This window comes from Mustela nivalis (genome assembly GCF_964662115.1).
Source record: "Mustela nivalis genome assembly, chromosome: 2".
In the NCBI taxonomy this organism is placed as follows: Eukaryota; Metazoa; Chordata; class Mammalia; order Carnivora; family Mustelidae; genus Mustela; species Mustela nivalis.
In genome coordinates, this window is record NC_139021.1 from 76759676 (window position 1) to 76771294 (window position 11619).

General features: G+C 37.8%; 1 protein-coding gene across 3 annotated transcripts in view; it reads right to left on the reverse strand.

Annotated features, from left to right (window-relative positions):
• Window positions 1–11619, reverse strand: part of NKAIN3 (sodium/potassium transporting ATPase interacting 3) — a 622933-nt gene that overhangs the window by 390549 nt on the left and 220765 nt on the right. The gene's annotated exons all lie outside the window — the stretch shown is intronic.

An 11619-nucleotide genomic window follows, 5' to 3' on the forward strand; every position in this document is an offset into this window, starting at 1 on the left:
CAAGCTCTATTACAAAGCTGTCATCATCAAGACAGCATGGTACTGGCACAAAAACAGACACATAGATCAATGGAACAGAATAGAGAGCCCAGAAATAGACCCTCAAATCTATGGTCAACTCATCTTTGACAAAGCAGGAAAGAATGTCCAATGGAAAAAAGACAGCCTCTTCTATAAATGGTGCTGGGAAAATTGGACAGCCACATGTAGAAAAATGAAATTGGACCATTTCCTTACACCACACACAAAAATAGACTCAAAATGGATGAAGGACCTCAATGTGCGAAAGGAATCCATCAAAATCCTTGAGGAGAACACAGGCAGCAACCTCTTCGACCTCTGCCGCAGCAACATCTTCCTAGGAACAACGCAAAAGGCAAAGGAAGCAAGGGAAAAAATGAACTATTGGGATTTCATCAAGATCAAAAGCTTTTGCACAGCAAAGGAAACAGTTAACAAAATCAAAAGACAACTGACAGAATGGGAGAAGATATTTGCAAACGACATATCAGATAAAGGACTAGTGCCCAGAATCTATAAAGAACTTAGCAAACTCAACACCCAAAGAACAAATAATCCAATCAAGAAATGGGCAGAGGACATGAACAGACATTTCTGCAAAGAAGACATCCAGATGGCCAACAGACACATGAAAAAGTGCTCCATATCACTCAGCATCAGGGAAATACAAATCAAAACCACAATGCGATATCACCTCACACCAGTCAGAATGGCTAAAATCAACAAGTCAGGAAATGACAGATGCTGGCGAGGATGTGGAGAAAGGGGAACCCTCCTACACTGTTGGTGGGAATGCAAGCTGGTGCAGCCACTCTGGAAAACAGCATGGAGGTTCCTCAGAATGTTGAAAATAGAACTGCCCTATGACCCAGCAATTGCACTATTGGGTATTTACCCTAAAGATACAAATGTAGTGATCCAAAGGGGCACATGCACCCGAATGTTTATAGCAGCAATGTCCACAATAGCCAAACTATGGAAAGAACCTAGACGTCCATCCACAGATGAATGGATCAAGAAGATGTGGTATATATACACAATGGAATACTATGCAGCCATCAAAAGAAATGAAATCTTGCCATTTGCGACAACATGGATGGAACTAGAGCGTATCATGCTTAGCGAAATAAGTCAAGCAGAGAAAGACAACTATCATATGATCTCCCTGATATGAGGAAGTGGTGATGCAACATGGAGGCTTAAGTGGGTAGGAGAAGAATCAATGAAACAAGATGGGATTGGGAGGGAGACAAACCATAAGTGACTCTTAATCTCACAAAACAAACTGAGGGTTGCTGGGGGGAGGGGGTTTGGGAGAAGGGGGTGGGATTATGGACATTGGGGAGGGTATGTGCTTTGGTGAGTGCTGTGAAGTGTGTAAACCTGGTGATTCACAGACCTGTACCCCTGGGGATAAAAATATATGTTTATAAAAAATAAAAAGTTAAAAAAAAAAATTACAAAAAAAAAAAAAAAAAAAAAAGAATTGGGGCTGCCTCACTTAAAACTAGTTGATCCGATCTTGAGAAGCTGGCAAAGACAGAGGAAACAAGTCAGGAGTTGACAATTCATTCTGGTGGTGGAAATTATTATGGGAAGGCCTACCCAGAGGCACAGAAAAGACAGTAAGCAGAACTAAGGACTTTTAAGGACATAAGAAAAGGGGAGTCGTGGCCATATATTTGTTATAAATTTCGTCAAATCGAAGCAGAACAAAATAGAAATTGATGGGGATAAATAGTGGATTTAGATTATTTTTGACTTTTGGCAAATGGTTTTCCACATAGTGAAGAACTGTGCAAACACAGTGAAGAAACTTAAAAAGAAACACTGGAAACTCTCCTCCTGGACAGGAATTGCCAACACATGGCACAGCTGCACCATTTCTGAATTCTGTGTCCCTGGCCAACCTGAAGGAGTAATCTGTATTCTTCCTCGGTAAGCCCATATCTGGCCTCAAGACACTTTTTTATACAGTACAACATCCTCTTCTAATCAATATCAATTGGCACAAAAAGAGGACCTACTTGCTTCCCCCAATCTAGAATAATCCTTTGGTATTTAAACAAGAAAACAGGCCCAAAGGAGGCCAAACCTCCTTTCTTTTAAAATCTTCAAGCCAGCTCTGGTACCTCTTCTGGTTAATGTACTCCCCTACTCTTTTCATGATTCTCATTTCTATTCAATGACATTGTTACATAAAATACATTTACACAAAATATCAAATACAAAATATACTCATTTTTCAAATGGTCTTTCTTAAAGTCACATGACTAGTTGCTCAGAGACCTAAGACTCTGGACAAATACTATGTATTTGTGGCAAATCCACAGGCCATGTTTAAAAAAAGAGGGGGAAATGTTGAGTAAGCTCAGAAATAAAAAACTTTTTTCAGTGGAAGAGACATAATATATGAGCATCACAGTGACTCTCCTGTGTGTAAAGAAAGTCACAGAGAGACAAAGAAGACATGACCACAACCTACTTTAGTAGTTTTTTTTTTTAAGATTTTATTTATTTATTTGACAGAGAGAAATCATAAGTAGATGGAGAGGCAGGCAGAGAGAGAGGGAAGCAGGCTCCCTGCTGAGCAGAGAGCCCGATGCGGGACTCGATCCCAGGACCCTGAGATCACGACCTGAGCTGAAGGCAGCGGCTTAACGCACTGAGCCACCCAGGTGCCCCCTACTTTAGTAGTTTTTAAGAGAGATCTGGACCATGCAGTTCAGCTTCCCTCAGTCTTGTAAATTCTCAACAGTAAAAATACGACTTAATGAAATGGCTCATGCTTTATTGATTTATGTGCTTCCATATTAACTTCAGGTAAATTTATGACAGAAATGATTGTATTTTTGTGTCGTGTACTTATAAGCACTAATTATATACACTGATCGAAAAGAAGCACTCATTGACAAGGTGTTTCAAGATTATCAAACTGGTTACATGAGTTAAGAGTGTGTGTTATCTTTGTTCTCACAAGGTTGCTGATCATGTCTGTGATTTCTTTGCTATAAAATTCTTGGTTAGGAATATTTTCTTTTCTTTTCTAGGGACATATATGATCTGTTTGTTTTGATACAGTTTCTAAGAAACCCTGAAAGTGATGTGAATAAAGCAATTCCTAGAATTTCTGTCTTACGGGGTCTAGGAAGGTGAAGAAGCAAGAGCTGGCTTTCCAGACAGAAGTAACAAGAGCAAGTCAAGTGCAAAGGCCCTGAGGCAGGAATGTGTGAGGTTCCTTTCAGAAGTCAAAATGCATCTCCTGTGGCTGCTGCACAGAAGAGCTGGAGAGCAAGGAGATAACAGAAGGGAGAGGTCAGAGCTAGGTCACATAGGGTTTTAAAGGCTATGGTTAAAAGTTGGATTTGTCCATAATCCCGTGTGCTTTGGTGAGTGCTATGAAGTGTGTAAACCTGGTGATTCACAGACCTGTACCCCTGGGGATAAAAATATATGTTTATAAAAAATAAAAAATTATTAAAAAAAAAAGTTGGATTTGAATTTAAGCCCCATGGGGAGTCATTTAGGGAGTAAAACAAACAAATACAGGATTTTATTAAACTTTAAAATGATGGTGTCTTTTTTCCTTTGAGTTAGTGTTATTTAAGCAAGCAACTTAACTAGATTCAGGACAGGGACTGTTTCTGTTTCTTTGACACTCCACTTCGTCCAGTTCATAACAAGCTGAGAATAAATGTTTACTAAATTAATAAAATCAGATGGCTTACTGAATGGAGACAAAATACAGGAATAACTGTCAATGTGGACAGAGTTGATTGATAATAACAATTTTGCTTTTCAAAACACATACCTGAAACAATTCTGGCCACATCTAAGTGAACAGGAAAAAGACTTCATTTTATTTTAAGGAAAATACTTTAAAATAGTATGCATTTATGATTTATTGTTGGAGATGTAATTAGTTCCTGATTTTTTTCCTTCTTTTAAAGTTTGTTTATTCTGTAGTTGTTGTTGTGTTAGCATTCTTGTTTTATTTAAGTATTTTCTTGCTGATTAGCAGGCATTTATGTAGCCAGGATAATTAGGTTGAATTACATCAATTTGGAGAGGTTAAATTCTAGTAATTATACATTTGCAACTTACAATTAGAGTATAAATCTGATGATGGTATATTACTTGCAATGCATATGATAATGGCAGTTTAAGAAAAACATAAACTTAGAATTCTGGATATTATTGACTTAGGGAATCCATTTAGTCTATAAAAATGTTTGAGTTGAATATTCTAAAGAAAGCAAGCTGTAAATAGATACTTTCCCATTTTATAGTTGAAAACACTATATTGTATCAGTCTTTAAAATGTTTTCCAAATAGGCAGAAAGCCATTTAGGAAACTGCATTAGAAAACAGAAATTACTCCTGTATGTTGAAATATCCATTCCATGTTCACATATGAATTATAGTGCCAGATATTTTTGCAAACAAATTTTAAGTTGCACTATAAAATAGTTATTGACAGATCATTTACAGTATATCTCTGTTTCAAGGTAAAAATAACTAAATCATATATTTAGGAATGTGAAATGTCATTCATATGAAGAAAGATTCCTCCTCTGATGCTTTCCAGGAATAACTGGAAAGTTTAGCTGATAATAACAATTTTGCTTTCCAAAAATAGTTATACCTGAAGGTCCTCCTGACCCCTCATGGGGAACTTTTCTTATATTAGAAGATTTAGAATAATATTGTTCAGATATATAGGTGAACATCTTCAAATGGAATACTCTAACTAGCATTTAAGATATAATCTTTAGCTTCTAACTTCTAACAAGCATTAAAATGTTGTTGAACAAAAATAAAACAAAGGCCCACATATTAATTGACATATTAAATGTTATTTTATGAATCAAATAATATTAATTGTTCTCTTTTTAACTTGCTTCTATGTGAATCCAAACACAAACATATAAATGTATATTTATACTTAGAGAGATGATAGGTTAATAATTGTTTGATTTTCAAGAGTTAGTCTACTGACTTCATGATCTAAAACAAATTGAGGGATGCACCAGTTTTCTGAGTTTTAATCCGAGAATGCTTTCTAAACTCTGCACATTTCACTTATTTATTTTTTAATAAACTTAATTTTGGAATAACTGAATATGTACAGGAAGGTTGTGAAGATAGTATAGAGAGTTCCTGTAAATCCCTCACTTAGTTTCCCATAATTAACATTTTACTTTTAGTCCCAGAATATGGAGATCTATATCTACAAATACACACAAGCCAAAGGAAAGGTTATATACAAAATGAAAGCAGTTAGTGAAAAAGATTCAGCTTTGGGGGCAATGAAAATGAGCAAACTGCCAAGAGTTAATATAGTTTTCCATGTTGTGACATAGTTTTTAAATACCACAAAATTCAGTCCAAGGGGTTGAGTTTTAATATCAAACCTGCATTCAACAGACCCTTGGTGCATTTTAGGATATGTCTGCTAGCTTCTATGGCAGAAGATATACAATATTATAATGTAGAACACACTAGGGATTTTTGTATTTCTGCTAAGTAGTGTTGTGTTGCAAAATGAATTACATTGTTTTTTAACATTTACCAAGGTAAAATGAATGCTAGTTGCTAATAAGCCTTGTACTGTGCCTAAAAGAGATCCAGAATTTGCTGGGTTCTATTAAACTCAGGTTTAATGGACCAAACTTACTTTCATTGCACATTTTGTTGTTTCTTCCTACATAGAAACATTCATTAGGGGTAAAACAAGTCAGGAAACGACAGATGTTGGAGAGGTTGTGGAGAAAGAGGAACCCTCCTATCTTGTTGGTGGGAATACAAACTGGTGCAGCCACTCAGGAAAACAGCATGGAGTTGAAAACAGAGCTACCCTACAACCCAGCAATCACACTACTGGGTATTTACCCTAAAGATACAAATGTAGTGATCCGAAGGTGCACGTGCATGCAAATGTTTATAGCAGCAATGTCCACAATAGCCAAACTATGGAAAGAACCTAGATGTCTATCAACAGATGAATGGATAAAGAAGATGTGGTATATATATACAATGAAATACTATGCAGCCATCAAAAGAAATGAAATCTTGGCATTTGCGACGACATGGAGGGAACTAGAGGGTATTACGTTGAGTGAAATAAGTCAATTAGAGAAAGACAATTATCATATGATCTCCCAGATATGAGGAATTTGAGAGGCAGAGTTGGGGGTTTGGTGGGTAGGGAAGGAAAAATATGAAATAAGATGAGATCGGGAGGGAGACAAACCATAAGAGACTCTTAATCTCACAAAACAAACTGAGGTTTGCTGGGGGCGGCGAGAGGGTAGGGAGAGGGTGGTTGGGTTATGGACACTGGCGGGGGGGGTATGTGCTATGGTGAGTGCTGTGAAGTGTGTAAGTCTGACAATTCACAAACCTGTACCCCTGGGGCAAATAATACATTATATGTTAATAAAAATAATAATTTAAAAAAAGAGAAAGAAACATAGCTCTGAGTACAAATAACAAACTGAATAGAAATGTCAATCCTCCCTTTAAGGAGCTTGAAATGTAAAAGGAGACAGAAAGGAAGAACAAATAAGATTTCATAAAAGACCAACTATGAGAAATGCTGCACGAGTTAACCCTACAGAATGCAGTGGGAACTTTGAGAACACAGGTAGCAGGAAGAAGCAGCCTTTAGAATGTGGGGATGACAGAACGTTTTGAGTACCCTGTAATATGAAAAAAAGGTCATTCTATGAAAAGAAAATGTCATAAACCGAGGTTTGCAAAGCTGGCATACGGAGTACATATGCTCTGGGAAGAAGCTAGTTGTCAAACGGATGGTCAGTGCATTAGAAGATCTTCCATCTGACAAAGGCATATTGTTCTACAAGGGAAAGACTTGGAAAACCATCTGTCTCAGCTGCTTTTCCAAACCAAGATGACCAGAAGGACATGGTCTCTGCCTGTCCTTCAGAGTGACAGCTGATTCAGAATCTAGAGCTAAATTATCAACAGTCATTATTCACATCATCAAAGGGTTGGGTCGAAAACTTCCAAACCCAACCACACCTCACTCTCCAGTCTCCTCTCCATGGCCAGGTATGTTTTGACATGTTTGTATTTTTAAAACACCTCACTCCTTTTTTATAAACATTAATCCATTTAACACCAACATTTACACACACACGCCCTCTCTGTAATTCTTCTTACTCTCTGGGTTTGGCAGATAAGTCTTTGTAGAGATAGCATGAGGAGTAAACAATCCAGTAGATGGCTGAATTTAAGACACAGGCTCTTTCAGAAACAGCAGCCTCAACTAAGCAGCTGAATAACACAGAGAGATTAATCTTGACAGAGTCAGACTTGCAGATACTCAGACAGGAAGATGATGATATGCTTTGAGTTGTCTATTGTAGTGCTGTTATTTTTGTTTCGTGTAAAACTAGAGCATTTGAAGACCAGATAAAGCTAGACTAATACACCAACCATTCCCCTCTGGGACCTACCTATAGACACAATCCAAACAAAAGAGACAGAAAATCTGTCGGTGATCAATAGTGAGCCTATTACAGTGTAGTGGCTTAGCTAATTTGGCTACATGCCTATTTTATCCACTTGAAAAAGACTTGACTAAATTCTCCCTGAAAAAAAAAAAAAAATTGAGTAGTATAAGCAGGTGCTAATGGCCATGATAGGAAAAAGTAATTTATGATATATGACAGACTCAAATGCTTTCTGATTATATCCACATATGCCTAATTTAATATGGTAAGAACTATTGGTGTAAATTTGAATCAATGGGTAAACTGTCCATAAATCATGACTTACTCAATATTTTTTATCAGTCATTATCAACCTGGAAAAAAGAACTCACAGCTAGAAAAACGGGAAGATAGATTTTCAAATGAAATTAGGAAGTATCTTAGAAAAGGAAAAATAAAAATTACAAATCACAAGTGGAAATCATTGTGTGCTCAGTCACATTAATGTCATACAATCACGGATCTCAATAAAGCAGAAATCAAACAAAAAATAATCATACAAACCATCCTATCCCCCCAAAAAATCCACAGGATCATGGACGGAGAGGATTTAAACATCAGCATGTTTATCCCCTGACCAGATTGAAAGAATCTGCTCTATCACCCATCACTCAAAGTAAATTATCTCATCTCAGAAAAAAAACTTGTGGCAGAGAATCTGACATTTTGCAAGATAGCCCTCTCTGTTCATGTGTGAAGATTCTACTTTAATTTTAAGTCCTCCTGAACCAAAACATGTAGTATTAGCGCCAGAACTCCATGTTATCCCTGAGTAAACAAAATTTTTAAAAAATCTGTTCTGTTTAAGGACTCTCCAAATATCTGAAGATGACTTTCTTATCTCTCTCTAACATGGTCCTGTCTCCATAAACAATCCTGATCTTCAACAAAGCAGGAAAGAATATCCAATGGAAAAAAGACAGTTTCTTACACTATCAAACCAAATGGTGTTGGGAAAATTGGAGAGCCGCATGTAGAAAAGTGAAACTGGACGATTTTCTTACACCATACACAAAATAAACTCAAAATTGATGAAAGACCCAAATGTGAGATGAGAATCCATAAAAATCCTAGAGGAGACCACAGGCAGCAAACTCTTTGACCTTGGCCACAGCAACTTCTTAGTAGACATGTCTCCAAAGACCAGGAAAAAAAAGCAAAAATGAACTACTGGGATTTCATCAAGATAAAAGTCTTTTGCACAGTAAAGAAAACAGTTGGCAAAGTCAAAAGACAACCCCCAGAATGGGAGACAATATTTGCAAATGTCTTATCAGACAAAGGGCTAGTATCCAAGATGTATGAAGAAGTTATCAAACTCAACACTCAGAAAATAAAAAATCCATCAAGAAATGGTCAGAAGACATGAATAGATATTTCTCCAAAGAAGACATACAAATGGCCAATAGACACATGGAAAAATATTCAACATCGCCTGACATTAGGGAAATATAAATCAAAACCACAGCAAGATACTATCTCAGAATGGCAAAAATTAACACGTCAAGAAACAGCAAGTATTGGCAAGGATGCAGAGAAAGGGGAACCCTCTTGTTTTGTAGGAATGCACTCTAGTATAGCCATTCTGGAAAAAAGTATGGGGCTCCCTCAGAAAGTTAATAATAGGGGCACCTGGGTGGCTCAGTGGGTTAAGCCTCTGCATTTGGCTCAGGTCATGATCTCAGGGTCCTGGGATCGAGGCTGGTTTTGGGTTCCCTGCTCAGCACTGGCTCTCTGCTCAGCAGGGAGCCTCCTTCCCCCTCTCCCTCTACCTGCCTCTCTGCCTGCTTGTGATCTCTCTGTCAAATAAATAAAATCTTTAAAGAAAAAAAGTTAAAAATAGAGCTACCCTATGACCAAGCAATTGCACTAGTAGATATTTGCCCAAAGGATACAAATAGAATGATTCGAAGGGGCACCTGTACCCCAATATTTATAGCCACAATGTTCAACGACAGCCAAACTATGGAAAGAGCCTAGATGTCCATCAACAGATGAATGGATCAAGAAGATGTGGTATGTATGTATGTTTGTGTGTGTGTGTGTATGAATATTACTCAGCCATAAAAAAATGAAATCTTACCATTTAGACTGACATGGATGGAACTAGGAAGTATAGTGCTAAGCAAAATAAGTTAATCAGAGAAAGGCAAGTATCATATGGTTTCACTTATATGTGAAATTTAAGAAATGAAACAAAGGATCATAGGGGAAGGGAGGGAAAATAAAATAAGATAAAATTAGAGAGGGCGATTAAACAAACTGAGCGTTGCTAGAGGGGAGATGGGTGGGGGGGTGGGGTGACTGGGTGATGGGCCTTAAGGAAGGCACGAGATGTGGTGAGCACTGGGTGTTATATGCAACTGATGAATCACATAACCTACCTCTGAAACTAATAACGTACTATGTGTTCATCAAATGAATTTAAATAAACAAAAAGAACAATCCCAATTTAAATACTTCCCATGTGCGTGGTTTCCTCAACTTTCAGGATCTGGGTTGCGATTTTAATTCATTGAATATATATGAATTGAGTACCCACCACATGCCAGGTATTGAGGATATGCTGATGGATAGAACAACATAGTACCTGCACTCATGGAACTTAAAGTCTACTAAGAAAGGCAAATGCTTTAAACCAGTTAATTAAAAATGTGATATGTATAACAAAACAGAAGGTCTTGGATACTATTCAATTCTTTAAAAATAGTGGCTTGTGGGGCTCAGTGGGTTGAGCATCTGCCTTCGGCTCAGGTCATGATCTTGGAGTCCTGAGACCAAGCCCCACTGCATCAGTGTCCCACTCAGTGGGGAGTCTCTTTCTCCCTCTCCCTCGGCCCCTCCCCCTTTCATTCTCTCTCTCTCTCTCTCAAATAAATAAAATCTTTTAAAAAAGGGAGTGCCTTGATCTGTATGTAGAACTCCAAGAATTGCTTTAATGAAGGCAAGGTACATTAGGATGATTTATTAGCTTGATCCAATTTATGATTCTTTTAATTTGGCCAAGAATTGAAGTAACTCAGAAATCACACAGCTGAATGGAAAACAGTCATACTAAAGCTGAGGTAAATCAAAATTTTGGCATACAGTTCAAAGCAAGTGCTAACTTCCGTAATTATACCATGCTTCTCCAGGTAAAAGTATAAACTATCCCGAGGAAACCTTCCAAAGCAAGCCACCTGATTCAGCTAGTTAGGTCCCCTATCCACATGACCAGTGTGTACAGTAGGAACAGGGTTCTCACATAGGTGGAAAAGTCGTCTCCCTTCCATTTCTTAAGATTCTCCCTACGTTAAAAACAATGAAGAACAGTGAAAAGGATGTCCTCAAGTTAAACTATTTTCTGTTAACAAGCTAGCAATTTCAAATCCGTGTAAAGATTACTGAATGTGTAATCATATTCCCTGTGGACATCACCTATAATTTCCTCCAACTCCATCTTCCCAAGACATAGATGTCCCTTTTGTGTGTATGTGTGCTGTTTTTTGTTGTGTTCTTTTTTATTTTTAAAGATTTTATTTATTTATTTGACAGAGAGACAGCACAAGTAAGCAGAGTAGCAGGCAAAGGGAGAGAAAAGGAGGTTCTCTGCTAAGCAGAGAGCCCAATCTTAGGGCTGGATCCCAGGACCCTGGAATCATGACCTGAGCTAAAGGCAACCACTTAACCAAGTGAGTCACCCACGTGCCCCCGTTTTTTGTTTTTTTTTTTTTAATTTATTTATTTGACAGAGACCACAAGTAGGCAGAGAGGCAGGCAGAGACAGAGAGAAGAGGAAGCAGACTCCCTGCAGAGCAGAGAGCCTGATGCGGGGCTCAAACTCAGGACCCTGAAATCGTGACCCAAGCCAAAAGCCAAGGCCTTAACCCACTGAGCCACCCAGGCACCCCTGTGTATGCTGTTTTTTCCTGAGTATGGTGAGTGAGTTTCATTACTATAATGAGTGGAACATGTAGTGGTCTTCAGATTTCTTAACTGCTAATCAAGGTATCCTAGAAAATAAATAGGTAAGCAAAAAGTAGTTTGCTGATGAACGGGTAGTGTTCTGCTAAACTAAGTATGTAATCGTTAAGCCGCGTTA